This window comes from Henckelia pumila, chromosome 4 (genome assembly GCF_033568475.1).
Source record: "Henckelia pumila isolate YLH828 chromosome 4, ASM3356847v2, whole genome shotgun sequence".
NCBI lineage: Eukaryota > Viridiplantae > Streptophyta > Magnoliopsida > Lamiales > Gesneriaceae > Henckelia > Henckelia pumila.
The window spans coordinates 11,975,322-11,989,086 of NC_133123.1; positions in this window are offsets into that span (position 1 = coordinate 11,975,322).

The following is a 13,765-nucleotide window of genomic DNA, read 5'->3' on the forward strand; positions in this document are numbered from 1 at the left end:
CACCTCCTAAGGCGACGACGCAGCGTGCTATATACCCTGGGCCCGGTCTATGAGCTTCTTTTTTGACCTGAGTGTCTTGGTACCCTGTTCATTTGCATACATGCACATATAATACCGTATACTCATACTCTCGTACTGAGCTATTCATGCTCACGTCCCGTACTTTGTTGTTTTTGGACACCCTATTCCTTGGGGCAGGTCTGCGGCTGGATGAGATGGGTGGTTCCAGGAGAGCTTAGGCAGTGGATGGCCAGCAGGATTATTGTCTAGGCTTATGTTTCTATTGTATTTTACAGATTTTGATATGGTTGTATCATAATTATTTGGGATTTATTTATGCTTTTCCGCTGTTATTTCTAATGATTTATTTTGTTTAAGTTAAATGCATGCTTAAGCTTTTAATTAGTAGGTGATCACGGTGCAGGTCAATACAGGGAGCAACCTCGGAGGCACCATCGTGACAGAGATGACATACACCGATTCGATTTTTACAGGTTGTGTCGATGGATCCTTAGCCATTAATAGGAGGCGAGACTCCGGAAGTCACGGAGAACTAGCTGGAGAGGATGGAAAATTTCTTTGAGTTGTCCACTGCACTAATGAGCAGAAGATGCAGGCTGTGAACTTTCTACTGGAAGGGAGTGCTCGCAAGTGGTGGAGGTATACTTTTGCACCTTGTGTATTTGAGCGAGGCACATCTACTTGGGCTGAATTCTGTACAATATTCAGAGAATTGTACTTTCCTCCAGCAGTTCGACAGTCAATGGCGAATGAGCTGATGAACTTGAAGTAGGGCAACAAGACCATTGACGAGTACCAGCAGAAGTTCGTTGAGTTGTTGTCATATTGCTCGTATGTTGCCACTAGCTCAAAAGCCAACTATGATCTTTTCCTACAGAGCCTTAACCCGGAGATTCATGATCAGGTAACTATTAACGATGATCCGATGTCATATGTGGTGTTGGTGAACCATTGCCGCCAAGCAGAGAGAAAAATAAAGAGGAACATGAACTTTTCATCTTTCCGACCACGTAACTCTTTGGGGCCTAGATCCTAGTCTTTTAAGAAACCTGGTACGTCTTCTTCTTCAAGATAAGGTTCAGGTTCAGGATCCGGTAGAGGTGTGTTCTATTTTGGGAAGAAGAAAGGACAGTGTGAGAAGTGTGGGGGACATAATCCTGCAGATAGATGTCATGGAGCAAATGATGCTTGTTTACGTTGTGGACAAATGGGTCACATGAATAAAGATTGTCTGCAGATGGTTAGAGGATCAGCATCTGGTTCGGGTTCTCAAGCATCAGTTCCACAGAGGCCATCAGGGCAGTCGGTTAGGATTACCAACCAGAGACCACATATTCCTGGACAAGTCTTTGCGCTGAGCCAAGATCAGGTTCAGAAAGAGAATGAGGAAGTTATCGTAGGTACATTTATTTTGTGTGGAATTTCTGCTTTTGTTCTCATAGACACTGGTGCATCGCGTTCATTCATTTCAGAATGTTTTGTTAAACTTCATAGATTTTCGTACATATCCCTAGACGTAATACTGTCAGTGTCTACCCCGACTGGTCATTCGGCTTTTGCCAAGCATTTAGTCTTAAGTTGTACCTTAGGATTTGAGAACTCTGAGTTATTAGCGAATCTTATGATTCTAGCGATGGAGAATTTTGATTGTATGTTGGGTATCGATGTTTTGACCTCTTATAGAGCTACTGTGGATTGTTATAAAAAGGTTGTAAAGTTTTCGTCTGGTTGAGGGTGATAGTTGTTTTTCTATAGTGAGGGAGCGCAACCCCTTATGCCTCTGGTTTAGCTCTGAGGGCTTGTCAGGCTTTAGAGGCGGGTGTAAAAGGCTACCTTATCTAAGCTATTGATACATCCACAGTGAGAAGGACTGTAGAGAAGTTACCAGTAGTTTGGGAGTACCCAGATGTTTTTTCGGATGAAATTCTAGGGTTTCCTCTAGTTAGAGAAGTCGAGTTCGGGATTGAGCTTGTGCCAGGGATGACACCAATTTCTCGTGCACCTTATCATCTAGCGCCAACAAAAATGAGAGAGTTGCATCAACAATTGCAAGATTTATTGGATAAGGGATATATCAGACCGAGCGTTTCGCCTAGGGGAGCGCCAGTTCTTTTTGTCAAAAATAAGGATGATTTTATGCGTCTCTGTATCGATTACAGACAGTTGAACCAAACAACATTAAAGAACAAGTATCCTTTGCCATGAATTGATTATCTATTCGACCAACTTTAGGGTACCTCCGTGTATTCCAAGATTGATTTGAGATCAGGATATCATCAGTTGCGTGTTTGATATACGAACATTTCGAAGACAACGTTTCCTACTAGGTATGATCATTACGAGTTTCTAGTGATGCCTTTTGGGTTGACGAACGCACCTGCGATTTTCATAGATTTGATGAACCGAGTCTTCAAAAATTATCTAGACAAGTTTGTCGTGGTTTTCATTGACGACATTTTGATCTACTCACATAGCGTAGACAAACATTCGCAGCACTTAAGACTAGTACTGAAGATTTTTCGTCAGAAGAAATTATATGCCAAGTTTAGTAAGTACGAGTTTTGGATTGACCGAGTGGTATTCTTTGGTCATGTTATCTCTCGAAAGGGGTATCAGTGGACCCGAGTAAGACTGAAGCTATATTGAACTCGTCGCGTCCTGCGACAGTTTCAGAGATTCATAGCTTTTTGGTAGCAGGGTGTTATCGGCGATTCATCGAGAATTTCTCACAAATTACCAGAACACTGACACAGGTGACAAGGAAAGACGTTCATTTTGTCTGGTCAAGCGAGTGCGAACAGAGTTTTGAAGAGTTGAGAAACCGACTGACTATCGCGCCTGTACTTGCATTACCCTCCGGACCCGGAGGCTATGTGGTTTACACAGATGCATCTTTTCAAGGGTTGGTTGTGCGTTGACACAGAATGGGCATGTTGTTGACTATTCTTCGAGACAACTGAAGACCCATGAAGGAAATTACCCAGTGCACGATCAAGAGCTTGCAGCGATCGTGTTTGCACTAAAGATTTGGCTCCATTATCTATATGGCGAGTGGTTTGAAATCTTTTCAGATCATAAGAGTTTGAAGTATTTGTTCACTCAGGTAGAGCTGTACATGCGACAACGTCATTGGATGGATCTTCTCAAGGTTTATGATTATGAAATTAAGTACCACTCAGGTTCTGCGAATCCAATGGCATACACAATTAGTCGTAAAGTGAGTATTAGTGCTCTCTGCACTAGTGCAAGAGCTAGTACCATTCAGGAGTGTTGTTCTTCAGACTTTATTTTTCGGCATAAGAAAGGACAACAGGGGATCCGAGTGCTTTCAGTACTAGCTGAGCCATCTTTGTTTAGCCGTATCCGAGAAATGCAGTTTTTTGATCCGAAGACACAAAAGTTAGCGAGACTTGCTAAGGGAGACAACACATACGGTTTCCATTTTCAGACAGAAGGATTGTTATGTTTGTCCAGTAGAGTGGTGGTAGCTGACGATTCGACCTTACGAGACGAGATTCTATCTCAGGCTCATTGTAGTAGATTTGTCGTGCACCTAGACAGTGCCAAGATATATGAGGATCTACGTACCAGATTTTGGTGGAAAAGTATGAAATGTAGCATTTAACAGTACGTATCTCAATGTATTGTTTGTCAGCAGGTCAAGGCGGAGCATCGACGATCGGGTGTTGTGATGCAGATTTTAGAGATTTTGGAATGGAAGTGGGAAGATGTGACGATGGATTTTGCCACCCATTTGCCAATGACCTCCAGGCAGTGTGATGCTATTTAGGTTATCATGGACAAGTTGTCAAAGTATGCTCATTTTCTTTCGTATAACCGCGAGTTCACTTTGACCGCATGTCTAGGTTATACATCCAGGAGATTGTGCGATTGCATGGAGTTATTTTGAGCATAGTCAGCGATAGAGATCCGAGATTTACCTCATGGTTTTGGGGTAGTATTCAGCGAGCTTTGGGTACTACTCTGAGTGTGAGTACTGCTTATCACCCAGACACAGACGGACAATCCGAGAGAACTATTCGGACATTGGAGGATATTCTAAGGACTTCAGTGATGGATTTTGGGTTATCCTAGCAGGATCACTTGCCGTTGATAGAGTTCGCCTACAAAAACAGCTATCTTAGTAGCATTGGCATGACACCATTCGAGGCTCTTTATGGTCACCGTTGTCGAACATGCTTGTTTAGGGATGAGGTAGGGGAATGATAGGTCGAAGGACCAGAATTGATCCAACAGATCGTAGACTAGGTGTAGTTGATCAGGAAAAAGGATCAAGACAACACAAGACAGACATGTCAGTTATGCCAACACTAAGCATAGACCATTGCATTTCAAGGTGGGAGAATATGTTCTCCTGCGAGTATCACCTTTCCAAAAGTGATTAGATTCGGTCTTAAGGGCAAGTTAACACCTAGATTCATCGGTCCATTCGAGATACTAAAAAAGGTTGGATATGTGGCTTACCGCTTGGCGTTACCACCGTATCTATCTAGAATTCATAATGTGTTCCACGTATCGTTACTCCGTCAGTATATTGCAGATGAGTCGCACATTTTGCATCCGACAAAGGCTCAGCTTGAGCACGATTTGTCGTACATGGAAAGACCGCTAAATATTCTCGATAGAAAGGACAAGATACTTTGGAATAAACACATTCCTCTAGTCATGGTTCAATGTCAGCGTCGAGACACCGATGAATCGACTTGGTAGTTAGAAATTCGTATGCGTTCTGAGCATCCGAAGTTATTTTGATTGTATTCATCTCTTTTGAGCAGTTCGGTTGTATTTTGAACTACAATGTTTATTGTAATAGTTATTTTCAGTAAAAAAAATTTCTGATTATCCTAGTCTGAATTTTGAGGACGAAATCTCTTAAGTTGGGGAGAATGTAATAGCTCGACTATTAGTTAAGCTAATCCACTGATTAAATTGATTAAGGAGTTAATAATCGGTCTCAAAACAATTAAAAAATGGATTCTAGAAATTCAAGTACTGGGATAGTTCGGAAGTTTTGTAGAGTAGTTCGGAAGCTGATGTTGGTGATCGGAAGATCCGAGTGGTTCGGAAGTTCCGAACCAGAGATCAGAAGTTTCGATCTTGTGACAGGCAGACAAGATATGAGTTTTGATTGGGTGATTGGAATTGAGAGAGTTCGAAAGCTCCGAACTAGAGATCTATAGTTCTGAACTATTGTCAACAGACGCGTTGTCCAATCAGAGACACACATTCGGTGAAGGGAGTTCGGAAGCACGATCAAAAATTCCAAAGTGAGTTCGGTAGTTCCGAACTAGGGATTGGAAGATCCGATCGTTATCTGATAATAAGGTCGTTTAAATTGATATTCAGATGATTTGCTAGAGTTGACATTTCTAGGAATTTCTTGAGGATTTAAATTATTGATAATTTCTCAGTTGAGGTACGTATGAACTGTTTTCATTACAATGCCTATAATGACATGTGATGATGTTGAGTATCTTGTAATGAGTTATGACGTGTTATGATCTTAAGTATCTTGTAATGAGTGATGAGTTATGACTTGGTTTATGTGTTTATGTGGACGATGTGTTTCATTCACTCATTTATATAGATTGTTAATTTGCAGAATTGAGAATAATCCCTATTTTATTTTATAAATAAAATAAATTATCATTTTATTTCAAATAACTTTTTATTGGAAAATTTTAAGGGATGTGGTCAAATAAGCACGTTAACATTTTTCATAGCACTTTGATTCTTGACTCATTTGAATGCTATTTATGTTGATCAATTGAGATGTATTGAGTCATCATGAAGAGATTGACATAGGATTTAGTACACTCCTGAGATAGTATGTGGCCGGATGGGTCGCACCTGTCGCCCTCCGATGTTACGTACGACACTCCTGATGACAACATGAGACCGGACGAGTCGCTCCTGTTGCCCTCCGATGCTACGTGTGTGGATGAGCAGCTATGATATGATATATGCTGCAGTCCTGGCACGGGTGGCCACTGATATTGTTGTGATACGATTCGTTTGGAATCCATTTGACATCCCTTATTTCATTGATACCTTTCACGCATCGCATTGCATTTCATTGCATCTTACTTGATTTTATTTCATGTCACTTATATTTGTCGTAATTTTACTACTTCGTCGTACTATGGGTCCGACCCCTTTTGTGGTTGTTTGTGATTCCATAAAAGGTCATCCAGGGGGATTTTAACGCGTCTAATGGAGCGTCATCTAGTGGCACCCAGTGAGTTGAGTGTGGAGTCGAGTTCCCAGATATATGTATATATTATATTAGTGAGTTCTATATTTTCCAGAGAGATGCCCCGTGTATCTGTATTGATAGTTTTGACTTTGTTTTGGATTGATGTTGGTGTGATCGAGCTTTGCCGGCTCTGCATACGTTTAGTCTTGGCCAATGCATCTATAGGTTTGTAAATTGGTGATGTAACCCTATTTTTGAATATATAATGTTAGTTTTGTTGTACAGGTTTTTGGGATGTCTTACTTACGGGGTGGTCATGCCGAAATTTCTGTAGGCTCAAAAATATAATTTTTAACTCGTTTTCGTTGTTTATATTAATTAATCTTGGTTGTTTGATCATTTAATATTAATCAGGACACGGACCCTTTCAAAAATTTAATACGACATTTTAATGACTCGTGTAAGTTTATAAATATAATGTTTAAATCAATGTTTTTGGAACCGGATCGGACCGGCCGGTTCGACCGGGAACCGGTCGGTTCTCCTGTCCGGACCGACTCCAAAAACCGGAAAATCGGTCCAACCGGTCAAAACCGGTCAAAACCGGTTGGACCGGTCAAGAACCGAAAAACCGGTTCAACCGATTGAACCGGTTGAACCGGTTTTTCGAATTTTTTTATTTTTTTATTTGAAAATTTAAGATTTTTTTATTTTTAAAACTTTAAATTTATTATTTATATATATATATACATTATTATTTAGAATTTTTACTTCATTTAAAAATTTATTTTAATAATTATTGTTTTTTTAAAATCAAATAATTTATTATTTAAATAATTTATAATTATAATTGATATTTTGAATATATTTAAATGTTTATTTAGTTTTCAAAATATGTTAAATATATATTTTTTTGTCTATTTACATAATTTTTGAGTTTTTAAAATTTAAAATATATTATTTATTATATTAAATTATATAAACGGTTTTCCGGTTCGATCGTCCGGTTAAAACGATCCGACCGGTTGGACCGTTTTTTCCATGTAGACCGGTTCGATTATCGGTCCGGTTATGAAAACACTGGTTTAAATGTAGTTTTACTTCGACAAAATATTGATATTGAAGCTTATACAGTTCTTACATATTGGATTTTTCATTTTTTTTTTGTTGATTGATCTTGAGAAATTACTATATACTCTGTATTGTGGATTTGCCTTATTTTTTATCTTATGTATGTATGCATTGAATTAATATAGTTTGTTCTATGTTTGTTAATAAGTAACATACATTAAATCAAATTAAATCATCATTTTGTAATTTCGAATCTCATGTATTATAAATTTCATTTATAAAATATTTGTTCCAATGATACAAGATTCAAAATTTTGCTCATGAAATGATAAAAATAAATTGAATAATAAATAATATGTATTTTTTTTTTTGTAGATTATGCATCCGATTGAGAATTTGTATCAAGGTTTAATTTGATGTGTCATCCATAATTCTTCTAGACATCTTTCTTCGAAGTTATTACCTAGCATATAGCAGATTGATTAACATAGATATATTTAAAAACTTGAATAATTAAAGGGAAAAACATGGTTTTGTCAAAAACAATTGAAGATATTCACACCATATATTTGTTGTTTTTTCTATGCAAGACGTATTTGCGAATGTCGTTGTTTTGAGTTGAACATTTCATATTATATCAGTTATAAAGAAAAGTAGTGAGTAATGTTAATAAATAATTTTTATAAATATTTATTACAAAAATTAAAAATTTTATCTTCAAAAAATTATTTTTAAGTTATAGAAAATTATAACCGGTTTATTCATCTACTTCTTTCGTAAAAATATGTATTCGTTAATTGTAAGATTATCCCGTAAAATAATTCTTATAGTTTTTAGCTTTTATGAGGAGAGAAAAATAATTAAATTTTTTTTAACTTCAACGTTTAGATATATATATGGTATGCATATATTGGTGTGTTATTTATTTATTTATTTTATTAAAACTTAATTTCATTTGAATTGATTATTTCAACACAAGTGTAATTTAATTCGTACGTATGTGTTTGTGTGTATATATATATATATATATATATATATATAATAACATTTATAAATATGATATTCTCTAATATATATTTATGAACTCATGATTTAATTATTTAACTCAATATGTCCTTACACTGGTTTATCCATCTCCATCTCTTGTAAAAATATTCGTTGATTTCAAGATCATCTTATAAAATAATTGTTATAAATTTTAGGTTTTACGAGCAGAAAAAAATAGTTAAATTTTTTAATTTCAACTTTTACATATATTTAATTTATATATATATATTTATATATTAATAACATTTACAAATCTGATATTTTTTAATATATATATTTATGAACCCATGATTTAATTATTTAGCTCAATAAGTTCTTACACATATTAAACTACATAAAATTTTTTGTGGAAAAAATATGTTCATCCCATCTACAAACAAATAAAACAATATTATTTTGGTTTTTCAATCTTTTAGAAAACTGGATAAATAATTAAGATTTTTGCGGAAAAAATATTTAAAATTTTTGTGAAAAAAATATGTTCGCTTTATCTAAAATAAAAACTAAAGTACCATTTCAATCTTTTGAAAAACTGGATTTTTATCTAATATATGCACACATTTTGTCAATTTTGACTTTATTATAATAATTGATTTTACAAAAAACATCGTCACATAATTTTCAAGTGTGTACAAACCAATGATAAATTTGACAAAACACGATAGAAAAACTTTGACGAGCCTATCTAGCTAGTTTACTTAATTTATGGATCTCACAATTATTTAAATCAACATCCAACTTTAGTTTTGTTGATTCACTTTGAATTAAAATTTTCACCTGTTGCATCGATTGAAATTGGTCCAACACCGATATTTGTTTTGCCCGTTTTTCTTTGATTCAAATCGCTAGAAAATCGACTTCAAGAAAAATTGCTTGGTGTTGTCGACCACCAATACATTTTCTTTGATAATATTAAATAATTGGATGAAATATTCCTTAATAATTAATATCTCATTCATCAAAATATAATGATAAAATATATGATGGTTACTAATATTTAGGGAAAATTGTCTTTTAGTCCTGTATGTTTGTTTATTTGCGATTTTAGTCCTCTATATTTTTAGATTACAGTTTTAGTCCGCTTTTTTTTTTTTTGGCAATTTTAGTCTTTTTCTGATGTGGCACCAATTCAGTGCTGATGTGGAGCTGACGTGTATAGTGTCACGTAAGCATTTTTGAATAAAAAGGACTGAAATTGCCAAAAACCGAAACATGCAGGACTAAAACTAAAATATTTTTCATAGAGGACCAAAATAGCAAAATGACAAATATAAAGGACCAAAATTGCAGTTTTTTCCTAATATTTATTTATTTTTATTTATTTATCTATCAAATCTCATATAACTAACCGATGAACAGTGCTGCGCTCGATCCTATAAATATTATTCTTTCAAAGGAAAATTCTGATCTAAAGGCTGATGTGTCAAGACTGGAAGTTATGCTGAGTTAAAAAGACATGAAATTAAGTCAAGTGAAGGAAGAACTCGGAAAAGCAAAAGCTACATTGGCCAAGTTTAATTCAAGCACTTCCAAGCTTGATTTTCTACTCATGATGGGAAGAGATGGTACGGCTAGTTTAGGTTTTGAAAACAACAAATTTGAGGTTGGTGAAAGTTCAAAAGGCCCTGTGTTTGTCAAAGAAAGTAGCAGTACTGAAAGTTCAAGCAAAAAGTCCTTACCAATTGATCCTCCAAAACCGAAGCCACAACCTACTGCTTCTTCTGTGTCTAGAAGGAAACGTAAGTACATTTGTCACTACTGTCATATACCTGGTCATATTAAACCATATTGTTTCAAGCTGCAGGAAGACTACAGGTATAGATCTGCATCTAAGGTGTTGCCAACACCTCCCCACAAAATTTCCAAAAACAGATCTTATGTAAGAAAGGTTTGGGTACCAAAGGCTGATATTCAATGTTATATGATTTATACTGCTTTGAAAACTAATATTTCAGGTGCTTGGTACTTTGATAGCGGTAGCTCACGTCATATGACAGGTTCCAAAAAGTTCCTGACTGATTACGTTGAACAGAAAAGTGGAAAAGTAATCTATGGAGGAGGTTCAAAGGGAAACATTGTTGGAAAGGGAACTCTGAATGTTGCTGGTTTGCCTAAGCTTCGCAATGTGCTTAATGTTGAAGGATTAACCGCCAATCTAATAAGCATAAGCCAACTTTGTGATGATAATTTGCATGTGAAATTTGATAAGAAATTATGCAAAGTTTTTTATGATTCAAATTTGTGTGTCATGACAGGGACAAGGTCATCCGACAACTGCTATCAACTTGGAGAAGAGATGGCTTGTAGACATACAAAAGTGAATGAGTTTGATTTATGGCATCAAAAACTGGGTCATGCAAATTTTAAGATACTAAAGAACTTGAGTAAGTTAGATGCTGTCATAGGTATGCCTAACTTAAAATTTGGTATTCCATTTGTGTGTGAAACATGTCAAAAAGGAAAGAAGACTAGGGTGTCACACGAGGTGTTGCTAACATCTCTGACAACACCCTGCCTCGAGCTTATTCATATGGACTTGATGAGTCCAATGGATGTTGAAAGCTTTGGTGGTAAGAAATATTCTTTTGTTTGTGTGGATGATTTCTCACGATATACTTGGGTAAATTTTCTAAGAGAAAAATCAGACACATTTGATGTCTTCAAGAAACTGCTCACTAAGATTTCAAATCTACATAATCTGAAGGTAATCCGTATTCGCACTGATCATGGTAAGGAGTTCGAAAACTCTTTTTTTGCTAGTTTGTGTGATAAGAAAGATATTTCTCATGAATTCTCTTGTCGTAGCCCGAACCCAATTTTAGTGATTAATTGTTATTTAATACAATAAACATGATTAAGGAGACTTCTAATGGATTAACGGAGCCCGGGATTAGACCCAGAATGATCAGAAATGGTCCGGAGGGTCAGGCAGAACGGAAGCAACGTTCTAGGAACGGATGCAACGTTCGTGCCATCAGAAATGCGTCACTGCTTACGTACTTGATGTGACATTGGCACCATCAGAAGCAACGATGGTGAACGGACGCAACGTTCGTCAGGCAGAACGGATGCAACGTTGAGGAACGGACGTTTCGATCGTGGTCTATAAATAGGGGTGCCGAGGCTCACATTTGAGCACACCTTTCATCTCTTCTCTCTCAATTCCTTATCCTTCTAACTCAGATCTAGGGAATTCTAGGCGTCCCATTGGAAATCCGGAAGTGGCATAGCGATCCAGGCGTCGTAGTGGAGCTGTGACCTAGTTTTGAGGCAATCGACAGCAAAGGGCTAACGACGGACGAAGATATAGCTTTTGCTTCCTAAAAATATTTAGGAGTATGCAATAGCCTAGTTAAGGCTTTTAGAGCACTTTAATGATATTAGTATCATTTGGCAGTGTAATGCGGATTATAGGCGTAGACCTAGAGCTGATAGCACTTGCCTAGTATTTGAGGTACGAAAGTACTGTTCGAGATATCCTGACTGAGTATGCATGTATTATGTGACTGCATGATTTATATGCCATGATTTTATGCTGCATACATTTACATCTTGAGCTATTTCTATTGAGATGTCTATTAGTAGGGTTTACCCTATCCTGTTAGTGGATGAACTTCCATTGATTTGGATCCCGCGTATCCACTGGTATTTTCGGTATGTGAGCCACCTCCTGAAGCGACGGCACAACGTGCTACATACCTGGGCCCGGTCTGTCTTTGTTATCTAATCTTTGACTTCGAGTCTGTAGGGAGTTCACTTGCATGCATGTATACTCATACTCTCGTGCTGAGCGTTTTATGCTCACGTATCGTACTCTGTGTTTCTGGACACCCTATTCCTTTAGGCAAGTTTGCGATTGGACGAGGCAGGTGGATCCAAGAGGGGCTAGACAGTGGTTGGCCAGCTGGAGCTTCGTCTAGGCTTTTATTCTGTTGTATTGGGTTTATACACTGTTCGATCTGGTTGTATAACATTTGGGTATTTACAGATTCCTTTTCTTGGGATTGTATAATGTTTATAGTTTCCGCAGTTTAATTCTGATTACTATTTTGATTAAGTTAATTGCATGCCTAAGTTCTGTTTAGTAGGTGAACTCAGTAAGGGTCACTACATTTATGGTATCAGAGCATGCATAGTATTCTTGGAAATTTAGATTCTGCATAAGATAACCGTGAGGTACTTTTGTAGATGGCGAACTACGATGATCAGAGTAGCTATGGTAGTGGAGGTGGACGCTGGGGAGACAATGACCGTGAGCGTCGTCGGGAGCGTCATCATCGTCAACGTGATGAGGATCGTTTCAGTGTGCGCCGCTTCCTGCAGATGGGTCCTAAGCCATTGGTTGGAGGCGAGTCTCCAGAGGATGCGGAGAACTGGTTAGACCGCATGGAGATGACTTTCCAGACTTTCCACTGCACTGAGGAGCAGAAGATGGAGACACTGGGTTACCTTCTGGATGGGCGAGCCCGTAGGTGGTGGAGGTTTACTTCTGCACCCTTTGTTACGGCGAGAGGAGTGGCCACCTGGGCCGAGTTCCGCACAGCTTTTCAGAAGCTGTATTTTCCTCCTGCACTCTGATATTCGAAGGCGGGAGAGCTACTGAGTCTGCGACGGGGAGCCATGTCTATTGACGAGTATCAGCAGAAGTTCTTTGATCTGTTGTCTTATTGCCCTGAGATTGCCGACATCTCTGAGATGAAGTGTAATCTGTTCCTTCAGGGACTTAACCCTGAGATCCATGACCGTGTGGCGGTTGGCGATGACATGACCTACGAGGGTTTGGTGAGCCGTTGTCACTAGGCGGAGGATAGCATTCGGCGGAACAGGTCTTTCTCTCAGTCTAGGCCTGCGAGTTCTTTGGGTCCCCATGCTCAGACTTTCAAGAAGTCCGGATCTACTTCTTCTTCCTCTGGTTCTGCTGGTGTTGTCCGTTTTGGAAAAAAGGACAAGTGTGATCATTGTGGGAAGAACCATCCGACCGACCGATGCCGCAAAGCTTCTGGAGCTTGTTTTCGATGTGGAGAGGTTGGTCATCTCCGGAGAGATTGTCTGCAGTTTGGGAGAGGCGGTTCTGGTTCAGGGTCTGGTTCTCAGGCTACCGTTCAGCAGAGGACGCAGGGACAGCCTGCTGGGAGTTCTCATTTAAGACCGCGGGCTTCTGGCCAGGTGTTCACCTTGAAGCATGATCAGGCTGTGGAGGAGAATGAGAAGGTCATCGCAGGTACATTTCTACTTTATAGTATACCTGTTATCGTACTTATTGACACTGGTGCATCTCATTCCTTCATTTCTGCAGGTTTTGTTAAGAGGCATAAGTTACCATGCATTGCACTAGACGTAGTAGTTTTTGTTTTTACTCCGACGGGTCAATTTGCTTTGGCTAAGCATCTAGTGATGGGTTACCCTTTA